Here is a 19,579-nt window from a genome sequence, read left to right as displayed (position 1 = left end):
CATACCTATTAGGATGACCACTATTAAAAAATTAATTAATTAAAAATAAATAAAAATAATAACAAGTGTTGGTAAGGATGTAGAGTACTTGGAGCCTCTGTACACTGTTGGTGGGAATGTAAAATAGTGCAGCTGCTATGGAAAACAGTATGGAAGTTCTTCAAAAAATTAAAAATCTCCATATGACCTAGAAATCCCACTTCTGGGTATATATCCAAAAGAATTCAAAACAAGATTTCAAAGAGATATTCGCACGCTCATGTTCATTGCAGTATTAGTCACAATAGCCAACAACCTAAATGTCCACCAACAGATGAATAAAGAAAATTTGGTATATTCACACAATGCATATTATTCAGCCTTAAAAAAGGTAGGCCGGGTGTGGTGGCTCATGTCTGTAATCCCAGCACTTTGGGAGGCCGAGACAGGCGGATCACTTGAGGTCAGGAGTTTGAGACCAGCCTGACCAACATGGTGAATCCCTGTCTCTACTAAAAATACAAAAATTAGCCAGCGTGATGGCAGGCACCTGTGGTCCCAGCTACTCGGGAGGCTGAGGCAGAAGAATCGCTTGAACCCGGGAGGCAAAGGTTGCAGTGAGCCGAGATGGCGCCATTGCATTCCAGCCTGGGCAACAAAGCTAGACTCCATCTGAAAAAGCAAAAAAAGAAGAAAAAAAAAAAAGGAAATAGGGCCGGGCGCGGTGGCTCAAGCCTGTAATCCCAGCACTTTGGGAGGCCAAGGCAGGTGGATCACCTGCAATCAGGAGTTTGAGACAAGTGAAACCCCGTCTCTACTAAAAATACAAAAACTTAGCTGGGTGTGGTGGCGGGTGCCTGTAATCCCAGCTACTTGGGAGGTTGAGGCAGGAGAATAGCTTGAACCGGGGAGCTGGAGGTTGTAATGAGCCGAGATGGCGCCACTGCACTCTAGCCTGGGCAACAGAGTGAAACTCTGTCTGAAAAAAAAATAAAAATAAAAATAAAAAGAAGGAAATCCTATCATATGCTACAACACAGATGAACTCTGAGGATATTGTGTTAAGTGAAACAAACCAGCCACAAAAAGAAAAATATTGCATGATTCCACTTATATGAAGTATCAAAAATAGTCAAACTCTTAGAAATGGGAAGTAGAATAGTGCTACTAGTAGAATGGGGAACAGAGAAAAGGTGAGTTATTCAAGGGGTACAGAGTTTCAGTTTTGCAAGATGAAGAAGTTCTAGAGATCTGTTTCACAACAATATATATACAGTTAACACTACTGTACTGTATCTTTAAAAATTGTTTTAAAAAGAGAGAGAGAAAACAGACAGACATACAGAGAAGATGGCAATATGAAGATGGAGTCATTGACTGAAATGTCGTTACACAGCACATTGCTGTACTTCGTTCTGGTAGCCCTAGGAAACTAACACAAGGGCCCACAGAAGAAAGCTTGCAAGTGAGTGCAGGCTCCTTTTGTGACTGGGGCTCCCCGTTATTCTGAAATGTTACATTAGCCCACATTCAGCCTTTAAGAATTCATTACAGTTTTAGCTGCTTTCTTCTTACCTACCTTTACGGTGCCTTCTCTTCTATGCTCTGCCAAAGGTAACACAGTTTCTGTGCCCTATCTCTTTTCAAAAGGGCTTGTCTCTCTTTGGAATTTCAGTTCATCTGATTGCCTTGTGACCTCAACTCTCTGATGAGCTCAAGAAGCATCATGACTTTGTGGATTATCAAGATTTTTCTCATTGTTAGGATGGGAACAATGTTCTCTTGCAACATTCTACATCCTAAACAGAAGCAAAATTTTCAGCATTTCCTGAAAGATGATTCCAAGGGTTATTAATAGATTTTATGAGCAAAAAAGAATTGTGATTACACGTTTGGAATGTGTTAAGATACATTATAAACTTTCAAAAAAGACTGCAACATTTTCCAAACATGTCATTACAGAGCCTTTTGGCTTACAAAATCTCTTACAGTTGTGTCAGACATTCTGTGTACCATAGTTTACGAGATAATGAGTTAAACGCCTAGACATATTTTTTTTGTCCTCACTATATGGCAAAATTTGTGTCAGCAAACCAGTCGGGGGATATTTTCTTTCTGCCACTTCACCACTTTGACTGAAAATAAGATCTTTCTGCTTCTACATCACTTATGCTGGAAGATACGGTGACCTTTGCATTACTTTTGTCTCTTCTTAGGTTTTCTCCTATTACTCATCAAATGCCAAAACGAGGAGATACTTGACTTCTTAAAAAATGAATATAAAGTTCCATCAAATAAATAAAATATGTAAAGCAAATTCAATAAACATATTTTAAATTAGTTAGAATAATGTATACTTACACATTAAATATAATGACACAAATTTAATCAGCAACATGTTATACATAAAGCTTTTGGTAAAATACTTTCCCTTTGAGTTGTCCATTTTAATGGTTCTGTGGTGTTCTTAATGTGTCTCCTCATTTCCTTTCCTTGAAATATGTGGAACATAAATGGTTTTTTTAAAACATACATATTTTCATTATTTCCCTAAGTCTATGGTTCATTTAGTTTTCCTCTTTCAACTCTGAAAAAAATGGTGTGGGACAGATGTGACTTCAAATGTAATATTTATCTCTAAGTCAAAGATAGAAAAGAGAAAGCTTTCCAGAAAGAAGAAAAAAATCAAATAAGAACTAGCACATTTTGCAAGTGGAACACCATTTAGCTAAATATTCTTATCTTTTGCCTCAAAAATACCAGCTTTGTTTAGTGAGGTACTGCAGAGTTTACTGAAAGGCCTGTAGTCTGTCCCCACGTTCCCTGCTTTATCTCTGGCCTGCAGACATGGCAATAATTCTCAGACTCAGTTTTAAATGACAAAAAAAAAAAAGACAGAATTAGGAAACTATACATACTATGAACAGAAAGACATGTACTGTATAATATCTATTAATTGTATGCACACAGAGAGAGAGAGAGAGTAGCTCTTATTTTGGTTACTATATTGGTGAAAAATTTCTTGAAGACTAATTCATCTAACTCCCAATCTTCCTACCCTGTTTAGTTGTGACTACATTAGAATCTATTTCTTTTTCTTTTTTTTTTTGAGATGGAGTCTCACTGTGTTGCCCAGACTGGAGTGCAGTGGCACAGTCTCAGATCATTGCAACCTCCGCCTCCTGGGTTCAAGAGATTCTCCCACCTCAGCCTCCCAAGTAGCAGGGATTACAGGCATGTGCCACCACACCCGGCTAACTTGTATTATTAGTAGAGACAGGGTTTCACCATGTTGGCCAGGCTGGTCTTGAACTCCTGACCTCAGGTGATCTGCCCACCTTGGCCTCCCAAAGTTCTGGGATTACAGGTGTGAGTCACTGTGCCCAGCCAAGAACCTATTTCTAAGTTGCCAATTATCTACCTCAAAAGGAAGGAAGCCACAACCACTGGACTCTCATGCTACCTCATGATTAGAGGAGGAGAAACTGGGGTAATTGATGTGCTGGTTGATATTTTTCACAGCTAACTTTCAAAAATATCCAATTACTAGGTTTAAATCAACCTTGGGAATGTCCTGGACATGATATAAGCAGAGGTGATAGCTGTGACTACCATCTCTCAAATGTAGCAGAGCCTTTGTAATGGACAGACTGTGTACATTTTATGCCAACAGGAAATTTCCTAATACAGAAAGCAAGTTTTTTTTTTTTTTAGAAGGGTAAATGCACAATGTCTTATAGTTAAATAGGTTTTCTGGGTTTCTATGTAAGACTCAAATATCTGTGACCAGTGCCAGAGAACAAATTCTTGATTCCAGTTCAATCATTTCTGAGCAAGCTAACTCTCTAATAAGTCAAATTTATAACATGCCTTTAGCCACTGTGCAGGACCTTCTGTACATTAACTTTACCCACTTTAATACTATTACATTCACTTTGTCTTATTCTCTTTATGTCTCCAGCCTACATACTATATGCATTTAAAAATATTTTTAGAACAAGGCAGGATATAAATAAATTTACTTAATTCATCTTTTAAAATCATCTTGAAATATTAAGTCCTCATAATTTGGGCTACAGGTCTCATTGTCCCAAATATGCATCTCTGTGAGTACAGGTTAAATTCACTCAACTAATAAATAAGTTCTAAGGGCCCACCATATGTCAGTCACTGTTCTCAATACTGGGGAAAATACCTATGAAGAGAATGCCAATCAGAGATAAGTACGATGGAGAAAAGTAAAGCAGAGAAGACTAGGGATGCCATGTAGTGAGGTTACAATTTTAAATAAGATGGTCAAAGAGGGCCTCACTGAGGTCACATAACCTGAAGGGCCTAAAGATGAGAGATTAAACCAGATAGATATCTAAGGCAAGGGTATTCCAGGCACAGGGAATATCAAGTACTAAGGTCCTGAGGCAGAAGAAAGCTTGGCATTTCTGAGGATCAGCTAAAAGATCTGGGCTGGGCAGTCCAATAGATGGTAGAGAGGTAAGGAGAAAGCAGAAGCATATAAGGTAAGGCCCTGGAGACCATTATAAGGACTTGGGCTCATACTTGGAGTGAGATGAGAAGCAACTGAAGGGTTTTTGTTTGTGTGTTTGAGACAGGGTCTTGCTTTGTTACGAAGGCTGGAGTGCAGTGGCACAATCATGGCTCACTGCAGCCTGGACCTCCTGGGCTCAAGCCATCCTTCCACCTCAGGTCCTGAGTAGCTGGGACTACAGGCGTGTGCCACGATGCCCGGCTCATTTTTAAATTATTTTTATTTTGTAGAGACTGGAGTCTCACTGTGTTGCTGGTCTTGAACTCCTGGCCTCAAGCAATCCTCTTAAGCCTTGGCATCCGAAAGTGCTGGAATTGCAGGCGTGAGCACTGCATTGTCAAGTGGAGGGTTTTGAACAGAGGAAGTTGAACAACCCAGAACTTACAGTACTGAAATATCTAAGTGAAGAGTGGTAGCTGTGGGAAGAATCAGTTGACAAGTATTTACTGAATCCCTACTATTTGCTAGGCAATTTCCTAAACACTGGGCATACAGTGTAATAAAACATGCACCAGTTGTTGCCCTCCTGAAGGTTGTCTTGTAAGATTATTAATAAATGATTACATATGAGAAATAATTACAACTATGCTAGGTGTGAGAAAAATGGGTGATTTATGAAAGAATGATAGAGGAGGGAGGTCTAATCTAGTCTGAGATATGGAGGAAGGCTTCTTGGAAAAAATAATATTCAAAGTGAGACTGGTAGTATGAATAGAAGTGGGTTATGTGAAGAGGAATAGGAGAGAGGAGGGCATTCCAAGCAGAAAGTATCTGCAAAAGCCCTAAAGAAGGCTGGGCGTGGTGGCTCATGCCTGTAATCTCAGCACTTTGGGAGGCCGAGGTGGGTGGATCATGAGGTCAGGAGTTCAAGACCAGCCTGGCCAACATGGTGAAACCCCGTCTCTACTAAAAATACAAAAATTAGCCAGGCATGGTGGCGGGCGCCTATAATTCCAGCTACTCGGGAGGCTGAGGCAGAGAACTGCTTGAACCCGGGAGGCGGAGCTTGCAGTGAGCCGAGATTGCACCACTGCACTCCAGCCTGGGTGACAGAGCAAGACTCCGTCTCAAAAACAACAACAACAACAACAACAACAAATACCCTGAAGAAAAAAAAATAGCATTGTCAGAGAATTGGAAGACCATTATGGCTTGAGCTTAGTAGACAAAGAATGATTGAAGATTTGGGGCTGAATTCTAAGGGCAATAAGATAATAAGAGTTTAGATCAGAGGACCAAAAAGATCAGAATTGTATTTTTAAAAATCAGTCTAAAAGCAATGAGATTAGAGGGGGGAGGAGTAAATACAAACACCCATTCAAGAGTTATTGCAAAAATGTAGGCAAAGATGATAAAATAAATAAGGATGGACATGGAAACAAAGGTGAATAATTTGAAAGATATTTAGGAAGTAGAAAAGACAGAATTTTGCAATGGATTAGTTTCATGAGGGTTGTGGAGGAAGGTCAGGGATAGCTGAAGTTGCCTAACTACTCTCTTGAACTTTCTCATAAGTAGATCCTACTTCCTACATGGAGAGGTAGTAATACCAATACCATTTTTTGGCAGAGGAGTGGAGGAAGAAGGAACAACAAAATGTCAATTACATATAATAATGAGCCTTTTATGCCACAGCTGCCAATTGTCATAAACAAAATAGCCTCGATTTATACCTTTGCAATTCATTCTGTCTCCATTAATGCAAGAAGTTTGGCCATGGCTGTTCAGGAAGAATGAGGCAGTTGGATTCTACATTATACATCTTCTGATAAATACTCATATTGCTAGGACTATATACATTCATATAATTTATAAGCAGAGAAAATTAATATCTTGTACAACCTTCTATCACAGTTTAAGTAAGTAATTCCAGGGCACTAAAGACAGCACTTCAGTACACTAAAGCACTAAAAAATTAGTTCTTCATCAATGAATTGGAAAGCACAACCCTGGGAAGAAGCAGCCATGCCCTACTGTTCACAGACACTATAATAAAGTCACCTATGCTAACCTAACCAATGCTATCACCAAAGAGGGAGATATCTATTTTTAGGAGTAACAGTTGAACGAGTTAATGTCAGTGACTTATTTATCTTAAATCATTAAAGATAAACCTAGTTACTCAGAGAAAGAAAAGAAATAGCATTTTCTTTTCCAGAGACCATCAAATTCCCAGTCATGCTAACTACATTCTCGATAGCTTCTCTCTACTTAGTCCTCAAGTAATGCTAAAAGGAGGGTTTTGTTTGCCATTAGGCCAGAAAGATACAAGTAAAAAAAATTAAAAAGCAAAATATTTGATACAATCTTTCTGCTAGTAGAGGTTGAAGCAACCTTTTAAATGCTATTATCAGAATAGATATTAAAACATTAAATATCCAGAAGGCATATAGGCTTTCTCTGTGCTACAAAATAAAAATATTTCGATTACACCATAAGTCAAATTGATATTAAATTCTTTGTCACAAGTAGTAGTATAAAGTGAAAAAAAATGCTGAGTCTCCTAGGAATCCAAATGTGTAGGAAGGCATTAGTGCCAAAATGGTACTCCAAGAACAGCAACTGACGGGCGGGCACAGTGGCTCATGTCTGTAATCCCAGCACTTTGGGAGGCCAAGGCGGGTGGATCACTTGAGCTCAGGAGTTCAAGACCAGCCTGGGTAACATGATGAAACCCCATCTCTACAAAAAATACAAAAATTAGCCGGGTGTGGTGGCATGTGTCTGTAGTCCCAGCTACCTGGGGAGGCTGAGGTGAGAGGATCACTTGAGCCTGGTGGGTCAAGGCTAAAGTGAGCCATGATCATGCCGCTGTTGCAGCCTGTGCCATTACACTCCAGCCTGGGTGATAAAGTGAGACCCTGTCTCAAAAAGAAAAAGAGGCCGGGCATGGTGGCTCATGCCTGTAATCCCAGTGAGGCTGGGGCAGGTAGATCACCTGAGGTCAGGAATTTGAGACCAGCCTGGCCAACGTGGCGAAACCCCATCTCTACTAAAAATACAAAAATTAGCCGGGCGCAGTGGCAAGTGCCTGTAGTCCCAGCTACTTGGGAGGCTGAGGCAGGAGAATCGCTTGAACCCAGGAGGCAGAGGTTGCAGTGAGCCAAGATTGCGCCACTACACTCCAGCCTGGGTGACAGAGCCAGACTCTGTCTCAAAAAAAAGAAAAAGAAAAAGGAAAAGGAAAAGAAAGAAAGAACAGCAAGTGCAACTCACAGGAAAAAAAAAAAGTACATTTTATTTAATGACCAAGTACACACACGTTCACACACACACATTTGTACATATAACTAAAACAATTTTTTACTCTTACCACGTGGGATGCATTGTGAAATACTCTATGTTCTTTCATTTAAAGAAAAACGAGGGTCACATTTAGTAAAAAAGTTTCACAAATCACTAATATGTTACAACCTATAACTCCCATAACTGCTCTAAAACATTAACAATGCTAAGCTATAATTTTAGGGGAATATATATTCTTGCTCCTTCTTAGAATCAGCCCATGATAGTATTTTAGGGACTCAACTCAGAGAAAAAAAATTTAACATAGCCTTGTTGCCATGTATCCAACCTAGACATGGTACATGCTTTCAGTGAGTGTAAATCATCTACCTTCCTAGGCCCAAAATCTGAGGGAATGACTTCCAACTATGTTAACAGGACCCTTTGTCTGTATTATACATTTTATATATGTCTTTTCATGTACATTATTTCATTTGATCCTCACAACAACCCTGTGAGGTAGGCCGGGGGGAAAATGTTAGATTCACTTTATAGATGACGAAGTTAAGGTTCAGAGAGGTTAAGTGACTTTCTCAATTACCATATACCTAGTACGAGGCAAACAGAGTAAGAACCACTAACTTTTGTGGCTGGGGGCCCTTTCCTCTAAACCACATGGCTTCTGAGAGTATAATGTAACCCAAAATATTTTTACCGCTTCATCCTCATTTCCTTATTGTTAATTCAACTTTTTTTTTTTTTTTTTTAGACAGAGTCTCGCTCTGTCACCCAGGCTGGAATGCAGTGGCGCGATCTCGGCTCACTGCAGCCCCCGCCTCCTGGGTTCAAGTGATTATCCTGCCTCAGTCTCCCGAGTAGCTGGGACTACAGGTGCCCGCCACCATGCCTGGCTAATTTTTGTATTTTTTTTTTTTTTTTTTTTTTTGAGACGGAGTCTCGCTCTGTCGCCCAGGCTGGAGTGCAGTGGCGCAGTCTCGGCTCACTGCAAGCTCCGCCTCCCGGGTTTACGCCATTCTCCTGCCTCAGCCTCTCCGAGTAGCTGGGACTACAGGCGCCCGCCACCAAGCCCGGCTAATTTTTTGTATTTTTAGTAGAGACAGGGTTTCATCGTGGTCTCCATCTCCTGACCTCGTGATTCGCCCGCCTCGGCCTCCCAAAGTGCTGGGATTACAAGCGTGAGCCACCGCGCCCGGCCAATTTTTGTATTTTTAGTAGAGATGGGGTTTCGCCATGTTGGCCAGGCTGGTCTCAAATGCCTGACCTCAGGGCATCCAGCTGCCTTGGCCTCCCAAAGTGCTGGGATTACAGGCGTGAGCCACCATGCCTGGCCTGTTAACTCAACTTTTTATAGGATATGATAAAAGACCTAATTCTAAATTCATCATGTTAAATTTATGCTTCTCTCTCAATGAAAACTTATGGCCACAGAACACATTGTTTTTTTGGAAAGCACTGTCTCCTTGGCTCTAGTCTAAAGGAACATAAACAATATGAAGGACCCTAGAGGCCAAGGAAATTGACGAGAAGTCAGAGGAAGGGATATAAAATGGAATGTATTAATGGATTTTAGTCCCTTTAAGCTTGTACTTTTGTGAGAGGGTTCAATGGAAAGCTTTAATGCAGATGAGACTTGAAGCTTTTGAAGAAGATCTAAGTCTTGATGAGGTTATTCAAACTCAAATCTTGAATGCATAATGATGATAGGCCATGGTCTTCAAAAACGTGGTACTTGATGCTTGAAAACAAAACAAAACACAAAAAAATTCTACTACAAATCTAATAATTTTTTTAAGGGAAATTAAAAACTACTTTTTGGTCAGTAATTAATCCGATTACTAGATACCATGCTAAAAGAACAAAAGGAGAAAATCGAAAACAAAGAAAAGGAAAAAAATTTTTTTGAAAAGGTACAGTAGACAGAATGGCTGAATATGTTCATTGGCTTCTCTCTTTGATTAATACCCTTCACTGAAAATTGCAACAGAATTTAAAGTTCTTACAGAATCTCCCTGGGGCTGTAGTCAGATACACTGATTTAATGATAATTTACTGTATGTCTTTGATCTCTATCCATGATATCAAATTGTCTTAAAGAGCTTTTGATCTCTGAAAGCATAGCCAAAATGCTTGTTGGAAGAGATAGCATAAAATGATGTTCACTCTGTGGGGTAGGGAAATAAACTGATGTGGAAGTATTATGGTTCAAAAATATTGTAACATTTAAACAGGGAGAAAAAGAAACAATGCCTTCAAATAGAAAAATTCAGACCCTTTTGCAAGGTTCAAATGAAAAACATATAGTAAAAATATTGTAAACATGTGCATGATGCAACAAAAGACGAGTTATAGCCCTCTGAAATTTCAGCACAGTAAATAATTACCAGGGGCCTCTGTCCCTCAGGGTACTAGCCTCTGTTCCATACCTCTCCCTTCTCTTTTTCAGAAGAGGTTTTTAATCTCACTGACTTAATTTTGTGCTCATTTTGTTTATCTAATATGCTTGTATAAACCTGCCTAAAAACTAATAGTAATAGCAGCTAATATTTACTGAATCTACACTTTGTGCCAGGCACTGCTCTAGACACTTTACGTAGATTACTTCCTTTAATCCTCACAACAGTCCATGAATTAGATACTACTATTGTCCCCTATTTACAGATAAAGAAAGTGAAGTACAAAAAAATTAAGAAATTCAGGTAATTACCCAGCTGGTAAATAGTAGAGACAGGATTCAAACTTGGGCTCTCTGGCTCCAGAACAGAAAGCAACACCCACCACTCTACAAAATTGGTTTCAATACAACAGAATTTACCAGGACCAGGGCTTTATCTTAATCAGCATTGTGCCATGTCACAATCTTTCACTTCACGTTATGATTAGAAAGCACAGTGACTAATGTAAATTCCCCAACAGTAGTAATATAGAATCCATTTCAGCAGTCACTGCTCAGAAGTGACACCCTGTGGGAATGTCAAAGCAGTTTAAAAATGAAGCACGCACTAAAATATTATAGTGATAAAGGATTCTGACAACTTTACTCCTTTTTTTGCTTAGGTATATTTTCTATAACCTAATTTTTGTAAAGTGGATATGAATTACTTGTATAATTTTTTTAAAGTTTTTTCAAGCATGCATCACCATTATTGGCATTATATATATTGAACTTATGCTAAAACTATTAGATAAGTTTGTTCTTGCTCTACTTGAATAGCCAAAAAAAATGTTATTCAAGATAAAGTAAGCTTTATGGTAATAATGAAATAATAATAATAGCTATTTTTACTTAGGCAAGCCTTTATATACATTAACCTTCAGTAAATTCCTTTTTACAGCTGAGGAAATTGAGGCTTGAAATGAATAATAAAACTTAATTAATAGACTGGAGCTCAGATTCAAATCTGTCTGTATTACTCTAGAGTTTGCACTCTTTCCACTATACAATGCAGCCTCTCCAAAGGCCAAAATATCTGTCCGACTGTCTTTTGTTGTTAAACACACTGAAGAGATCTTTCTAAAATTCAGGTATTCTTCCTTTCTTCAATAGAAAATACTAAAGATAAATTATTTCTGTTCAGTCAGGGCTATCATTTTGAATATCCATTAATACAGAGCTGTTTTCATCTTATCAAAAGGACTCAGGTTGCTACAATTTTAAATTAGCTGGTCTGGTTTATGAGTTTTTTCTTTTTTTCTTTGCCTCTAATAGAAGCACCTGGACTATTCATGACTTGTTACTTCTAATATCTCATGGAGTTAGATACCAGCTAATTAAGCCTATCAGAATTGTGTCTAAAATAAAAGTAAACTGAGTAAGGACCTGAGAAAAGCATGTGATTTTGTCTTATAATTTGAAGTTCAAGTAATTTTAAAATTTATGTCCTGGTTCTGGGTGAGGTAAGGTTGGTGGATAAGTGATCAGTGGATATGTTAGCTATCAGTATTTAAATATAGGATAAGAGATTAAACCTATCGACAATAAATCACTTTATTATACTATAAAAAAGTTCTTAGGATTTGAAAGAGGCCTCTGGAATAATCTAGTACACTCTCCCATACAATGAAAAATCCCCTCTACAATATTCCTGATGTTCAAATTCTGCTTAAGCAACCCTAATTACCAGGAGTTTACTGCCTCTCAACACAGTCTGCTTCACTGCTAACTATTAATAGTTCTATACTTTCTCTTATTTTGAATGAAATTTGGCCTCAAAGAACAGAGAACAAGCATACTTCCTATGGAGTTTCTCCAACCCTTCCAAAGTCTTCTAAAAAGTCCCAGTCCCCTCAATCTAGACCATCACAATGACCCTTTTATAGGATCAAAACATTGATTAAAAACAGTTCTCCTATTCTGCAAGGTAATCAAATCCATTTTTGTATATTCATGTTTTATAGGTTAAAGGGATCTGTTTAATCTTGGTTAATCTTGGTCAGAAACAATTGGAATGCTAGGAAAGACTTATGTTCTACTTCAGTTCAAATTGAACAGCAATAAATTTTCGAGTTCTCTCTTCTTTCTGCCCTCCCCAAAACAACACAAAACAGAATCTCAAAAGATGTGGTTAGCATAACAGTTTATGTTGCTACATTTTAATTTTCTCACTTAAGCTTAGGTCTGCTTTCCTGTCATTTCGACTCTGTGAATAATCTCAAAACTTCCAAAATTATTTAAGCTACTCGCAAAATCATCGATTAGCCTATGACAGGCCCAGCTCTAAGGCCTTAATGCACTTATTTATTTATTTATTTTTTCTCATTGACTAACTGGATAACTTCCTATCTGGTTTTCTGGAATATATATATACACACACACATACACACACATATTCTCTCTCTCTCTCTATATATATATATACACGCATATGTATTTCTGGAATATATATATTCTCTCTATATAAATTATATATATTTTTCTGGAATATATATATTCTCTCTATATAAATATATATATTTCTGGAACATATATATGTATGTAATATACATAGATGTAGGTATAATATACTATGTATCTATGTACACACATATATACACACACATATAGAAGCAGCTTTCCTCAATTCTGTGTTTTCTACATGTAACTTTTACATTCAGGTTCATCTCCTTTCTTTCCACGTCACCTTTACCATATTCTATCCTCTTGATTTAGGAAAACAATCTGTCCTTGGATTCAATTCATTGCTATCCATTCACTTAGCAAGAATAAGGAGTCTTAATCTAGGCATCCCACTCACTGATTTCCCCTTCATGATGACAGTGATTAATCCCAAGGACATTAGGAAACAAAGCATCATTTAACAGAGATGACTATATGCAAAATACTCTGCCAAGTTTGCCCAGGCTAGAGTGCAATGGCGTGATCTTGGCTCACCGCAACCTCTGCCTCCCGAGTTCAAATGATTCTCCTACCTCAGCCTCCCAAGTAGCTGGGATTACAGGCATGTGCCATCACGCCCAGCTAATTTTTTGTATTTTTAGTTGAGATGGGGTTTCGCCATGGTTGTCAGGCTGGTCTCGAACTCCCAACCCCAGGTGATTCGCCCGCCTCGGCCTCCCAAAGTGCTAGGATTACACGCATGAGCCTATAACTTCTTTCATTCTACTAATCATGACTCAACCGCTAGTTAGCAGCCTTCATTATGAATTTTAACAGACACACAATAAGTGCTATCATATAGGTATGTATCTTATAAAGCCTATTCTCAAGCAAGTTTCTAATAAAATCCCTATTAAAAATAAAGATTATTATTTAAATTTTTCATATAATTCATTTTACTTATCTATTACTACTATTCCAAATGTCCTACAATAAAAGTGTGGGAAGACAAAAATGATTATCAAAGTAATAGTCACCAGAATTTCCTGCTGCATTCCCAAGGCAGATAATCAGCCAATTCAAAGTAATACAAAATGAGATTACCAATTATATAAATTATTTTTCTGGTTTGCTGATTTTACTAACAGAACAGGCTATTCTTCGAAATGCCTTAAGCCAGTTCTAAACATCAAGAACAAAGTAAAATAATAAGAGTTGTTTAAAAAGTCCCTAAATAGCAATTCAAATAAAACAAAGTTCATCCTATTCGGTAATACTGTGAAGTTCAGAACTATGCCACTGCCATACTAACGTAGCTTGCAAACAAAGGTAACACCCACAGTATCACCTGGTCAGGTCAGCAACATGCAATATACTGTAAATGAATACTGAATTCGGCAAGACTAAGCACTTAGTATTCTTAAGATCTTAATAGTAACAATGTAACATCAAGGTTTAAAATCTATTACAATGGACTGGAATAGATTGCAGCTCTGAAAAAAACTTAACTCATTTGTGTAACCCTACTTCTTCTAAATAGTCCAAGTATTATAAGAACAGAAAGTCATAAGGGAATAGTAAAAGGCTCTCATAATTGTTAAATTATCCTAAAGCCTTGCTATTTGTTTCTTAGTATTATGAAAATACAAACATGCTCATAGTAAAAAAAAAAAATCAACCCAGCAGAAACAGTATATGGAAAAAATGTGAGATGTAAGTCTCTTCTTCCTACTCTAGGCCTCTAGTCTCATTCCCCAGGGTAATCTGTCAATAATTCCTTACACTGGTTTGAAGAAGTTTTGTAGGTATGTATATAAATCTATGCTTTATATAAACACAAATGAAAACATACCATATGTATAGTTCTTTCTATTGTTTTCTCAGTTAACAACGTATATTAGAGATTTTTCCATATCTGCATCTCTGCACCTACTTTATCCTAAGAGCTGCAAAGTATTACTCTGTATAAAGGCAGTCATTTAACTAGGCCTCTGTTGAAGCACAGTTAGGCTATTTCTAGTAGGTTGATTTTTTTTTTTAATTTCAAACAATATGGTGACAAAAATCTTTGTATGCAAATTTCTGTGTGTAAGGCCAAATAGATCTGAAAGACGAATTCCTAGAAGTATTGCCTGCTATAGAATTAAACAAATTCTAAACAAGAAGCCAGTGTATCTACAAAGGAGACCAGCAAAAAAACTGTAAGTTTAATGCTTAGTGATTAAAAGGTGACAAATATTATCATAAAGTTAGAAGTTAAGGTTCTGAAAATGAACAAACGATCAATTAAAAAAGGCAAAATGGGAGAAAAGAAATTTTGCCCCCTTGAGACAGAAAGATAAAAGGCCTGGAGAATCAACCACCTAACAAATTTTTTTTAAAAGAAGAAGAAAGAAAAACTAAAATAGTATAAATAAGGCAGAATAAAGAAACAAAGACATTTTTTGGCCTCTTTTCTTGCTTAAACCTGAGGCACAAGATAAAATTGATCAGTAGATTTGATACATAGACTATTACATAGCGAAACTTGGATGCAAGATAATTTAAATGACTATTTGAGGCCTCATTTCTACAGGGGATCCACAGATTAAATAATTTCCACCCAGATGTAAAGTGTTGAAAGGAGGTTCCCCCCTAAAAAAAGAAAGCAGAGCAGTAGCCTTCCAGGAACAATATAAATATAGCTTGCCAATCTTAAATTTCTGATCAACTTTACAGGAAAATAAGAACAATTGCTTCACATGTACAAAATAAACCTCTCTTTGGAAGGTCCTGATTAAAACATAAAGAGATTAAGAACTGTACTTTTCCATTACAATCCTATAATTTCCTAGGCAAATTTAAGATTGTTCTACCATCTCACCAAACATAAAACACAGTCAACTACTTACCTCTCCCAAAGTGCTAGGATTTGAATGCCACAATACATATTGACTCATGTTTTTGTCCATTAATGGTCCGTGGGTTTCTTTAAATGAAGTCCATTTTAGAGTCCATAGATATCAGTGTTCTGCAAAACTAAAAACCTCAAGAATGTCAATGTACAGACCTAAGGTACCACTGAGATACCAACTCATTATGAATAAAAGTTATACTACACATTTAGATGTCCAAAATTTAGTGGACATCACATTGAACAGCAGATTGACACTGAACAGGAGACTGAGGTAGCAAAATTAGACTGCATTTTTAAGTTAGACAATAATATTAACATAAATCTACAGGATCTCAAAACATGACTTTGTACCATAATTTTATGTATTCTAAAGATGGCACCACAGTAACAGTATACACAAATGGGCATGATTCTGGGCACTTTCCAGAAATTGGGAACACAAGGTTTAAGGGTATGTAAACTTAAAATTTAAATAGTGCAATAATATATTTACATGTCAACTTTTTGGAGTTTTCAACCTATTTTAAGAACATCTTAGATTTTTACATCTAAAAAATGCTTACGAGTTTCATCTTTGTAAAACACACACACACACACACACACACACACACCCGTATGACATAAATTCAGGGTTTCCTACCCCACTATACCCAATCTAACGGTAAGATTCTGAAACCAGAGCTGCTATCTCATTATGTAGCCCATCAACATTCACCTCAATGGACTAGGTAGTAATTCATGCCAAGATTTCATTACACAGCCTGACAACAGTCTCATCTGCACTTTTTTTCCATTTGACAACCAAAACCAATCTGGTTACAGTAGTTGTTTTTTAGGTCCCTGCCCACTTTTTATCACATTTTTAAAATTAATTTTTATTTTTTAATTTTATTTATTTATTTATATTTTATATTTATTTATTTATATTTCCTGAGGAGTTAACTCTGTCACCCAGGCTGGAGTGCAGTGGCACAACCTCTGCTCCTGCAACCTTCCCCTCCTGGCTTCAAGCGATTCTCGTGCCTCAGCCTCCCAAGTAGCTGGGATTACAGGCTCGCGCACTGCCTGGCTAATTTTTTCCATATTTTTAGTAGAGACGAGGTTTCACCATGTTGGCCAGGCTGGTCTCGAACTCCTGACCTCAAGTGATCCGCCCACCTTGGCCTCGCAAAGTGCTGGGATTACAGGTGTGAGCCACTGTGCCCGACCCCACTCTTTATCACATTTAAGACACCTAAACAAGTACTTCCAACAAAGGAAACAGTTTAATCTTCTTTTGGGGACCCTCTGTTAATACAACTGTTTGGAAGGAGTTAACCTTACTTATAAACACCAGCTGTAATCTCTGGATTTTTATAAATCACTATTTTCATTTTTATAATGGAAAATATAAGGTATATTCTCAATTATAACATATTTTTAGTGAGTTAAAATTCTCACATCTCAAATGTAAGTAGTACACTTACTTATAAGATAACGAAGAAAACATTAAGAAAAAGGAAAGTGGTCGTGCATGGTGGTTCACGCCTGTAATCCCAGCACTTTGGGAGGCCGAGGCTCTACTAAAAATACAAAAATTAGCTGGGGGTGGTGGTGCGTGCCTGTAATCCCAGCTACTCGGGAGGCTGAGGGAGGAGAATCACTTGAACCAGAGGGTCGGAGGTTGCAGTGAGCAGAGATCGCCATTGCACTCCAGCCTGGGGAGAGAGCGAGACTCCGTCTCAGAAAAGAAAAACTAAGAAAGAAAGAAGGAAGGAAGGAAGGAAGGAAGGAAGGAAAGAAAGAGGAAAGTAAGTTTACTTTGCTTAAAAGAAAGCATTAAGAACAGTCAGTGCTACAACAGCAGTTTATTTACAACGGTCCAACTCCTCCCTGGTATCATTTCCCTACAAGTTCTTCCCAGAAAAGTAAAGGAACCTGAAAGAAGCCAAAGTAAATGACTCATCCTCTCCACCCGGATAAGAATACTAAGACACATTTCTAAATTTCAATAATCATAAAAAACAAAACTAACAAAAACCAACAATGTCCTGGGTATCTCCTGCACCAGCATCCTCATAAACCACTGGTTAGCAAACTAAACTGGAGTCATTTCTACATTCAGAGGTTAGAATACTGAAATTTGGGAGAGGTTCTGTCGGGGAGCCAGAATCAGGTTGGTTGGTTCATTCATTCATTCATTCATTCTTTCCTTCGACAACATCTAAAGAATGCCTACTTGTGGCAAGGCACTGTGCTACGAGTTAAGAGACAAAAAGTCGAGGTCCCTGTCCCCTATTAGCAGAACAGGTCGGGGCAGGTGAACCCTAGGTCAACTCATCTCAGTGCCCCAGGCTCCGTCTCTCCAACATAAGCGCCAATGATCGGAAATCCATGACCCCCAGCCATGTCTGATTCCTAGAAGACTCAACCTGTCTGTATTTCCTCGGCGACTTCGGGCCCCCAAGACCAAGTTCCCAAGAGTTCTCCATATCCTCAACCCCTCAGAGAGTCTCATGCCAAGGAGCCTTTTCTCCAGCCACCACCTAATGCTGTCCATTACCTAACCTGTGTCCACCCGCGCTTAGGGCCCCGAGCGACCTAGGCCATCAACTCCAGCTGCCACCCTCGCCCCCGTTCAGATCCGCCCGCAGGTTACCTGTCGGGGATCCGAGGCTCCCAGCGGATCCCACACGCTCCGCCCCACCCATGGCGTCACCCTCCACAGCCAGGTACCGCCTCCTCTTCGTAACTTCCCGTGCGCCACATCCGGCAGGAATTCCGCCGGACCCGCAGTCCCGCTGAGCGTCCGACACGGCTAGTGACGTCACTTCCGACCTGTTCTTTGAGTTCACCTGGCATCCTGCTGAGCTCCAGATCTTGCTTGTCGGATTTTATTTCGCCGGTTTGCTTCTCCGCCTGTGTATCTAGCCTGGAAAAGTGCATGTTATCTTTTTGCAAACTTCTTTAGGCTTCTTTTCGGCAGCCACTTCCCTCTGCTTCTTCTGTAGCTTGGACTCATCACTGGTCAAATTCACCTGGCCTCTTGGAGAAATCATGATTGTTACTGTGATTTTTCATATTTATCTACCTAGTGGAGTGCTAAGAGTGCAGGCAGTGAGGTTGTGCTATCTGGTTTCAAATGCTGCCTCTCACTTCTAACAGTGTTACCTGGGCATGTTACTTAACCTCTCTGTGCCCACTTCAAGTGTGAAACATAATACTAGTACCTAGAAGATAGGACGATTGTATTACTTGAGATAATACGTGGAAAGCACTGGCACATTGAAAGCATTTGATGAGTGTTAACCATTACTTTTTGCACTACTATGCACTCTTATTCCCTGTTGGAACATACCTGTGCTTAAGGACAACTGGAACCAGATTTCCTGCTACCCTTTATGCCCCCCCCCACTTTTTTTTATTTTTACGGATACTCAGCTTTTAATTAATTGATGATGCCTGGCACCCTCTTCGGAACTGTGAGCCCCTCCAGACAAAGTTGGAATCTTATACAGAAAACAACTTTAACCCTGCTGGAGATAATCTGCTTAGTTATTGTGCTAGGTAATGGGGGAAAGTTGAATAAAACCCAGGCCCTACCCTCAAGAACGTGGAGATACTCAATAAATGATAGTGGGAGGAAGGAAGTCAACCCAGGAAAAAGCAGAAGGGACCAGCTGAGCTGAAGACTTATCCTTAAGCACAAAAATTTCGCAGAATGACAGAACTGAAAGGAACTTTTAGAGGTAATCACTTAGTCAACCTCTTGCTGTTACAGGTAAGGAAAATTGGATCCAAAGAGGCGTCTAAATGTCACACAATGAGTTTCAATGCTAGCACCAAAAGTAGAGTCTCAAAATGCTCACCAGCTCTCCCCATTCCCAAAATCTGCCTCAAAATGTTAATAAGGCAAAGGTAGATTCATTTTAAATCCTTCCCTCTCAAGTGAAAAGGATTAGGAAAATCCCAGTCCTGGAGAGACAAGGGCAATGTAACCTAGATGCTGCTTAATTGTGATGATAATCTGAATGTTTGGCGTGGCCATTGCTGGATTTATTTGAAACACAGTATTTTCGTTCCCCTGGCAAACTTCTTATATTTACCCAGAAATAAAGAG

General features: G+C 38.7%; 1 protein-coding gene across 1 annotated transcript in view; it reads right to left on the bottom strand.

Moving 5' to 3' along the window:
* Positions 1–18,196, bottom strand: part of MAP3K13 (mitogen-activated protein kinase kinase kinase 13) — a 199,448-nt gene extending 181,252 nt beyond the window's left edge. The window contains exons 1-2 of the mRNA XM_012510753.2: positions 18,119–18,196; positions 15,476–15,602 (exon numbers count right to left, since the gene is read on the bottom strand). The gene's annotated coding sequence lies outside the window, so the exon portion shown is untranslated. The remainder of the gene's footprint in view (positions 1–15,475; positions 15,603–18,118) is intronic.
* Positions 18,197–19,579: the final 1,383 nt, after the last annotated feature.

The sequence above is a fragment of the Nomascus leucogenys genome, chromosome 11 (assembly GCF_006542625.1).
Source record: "Nomascus leucogenys isolate Asia chromosome 11, Asia_NLE_v1, whole genome shotgun sequence".
NCBI classification, from domain to species: domain Eukaryota; kingdom Metazoa; phylum Chordata; class Mammalia; order Primates; family Hylobatidae; genus Nomascus; species Nomascus leucogenys.
This window is presented reverse-complemented; position numbering and strand designations above follow the sequence as displayed.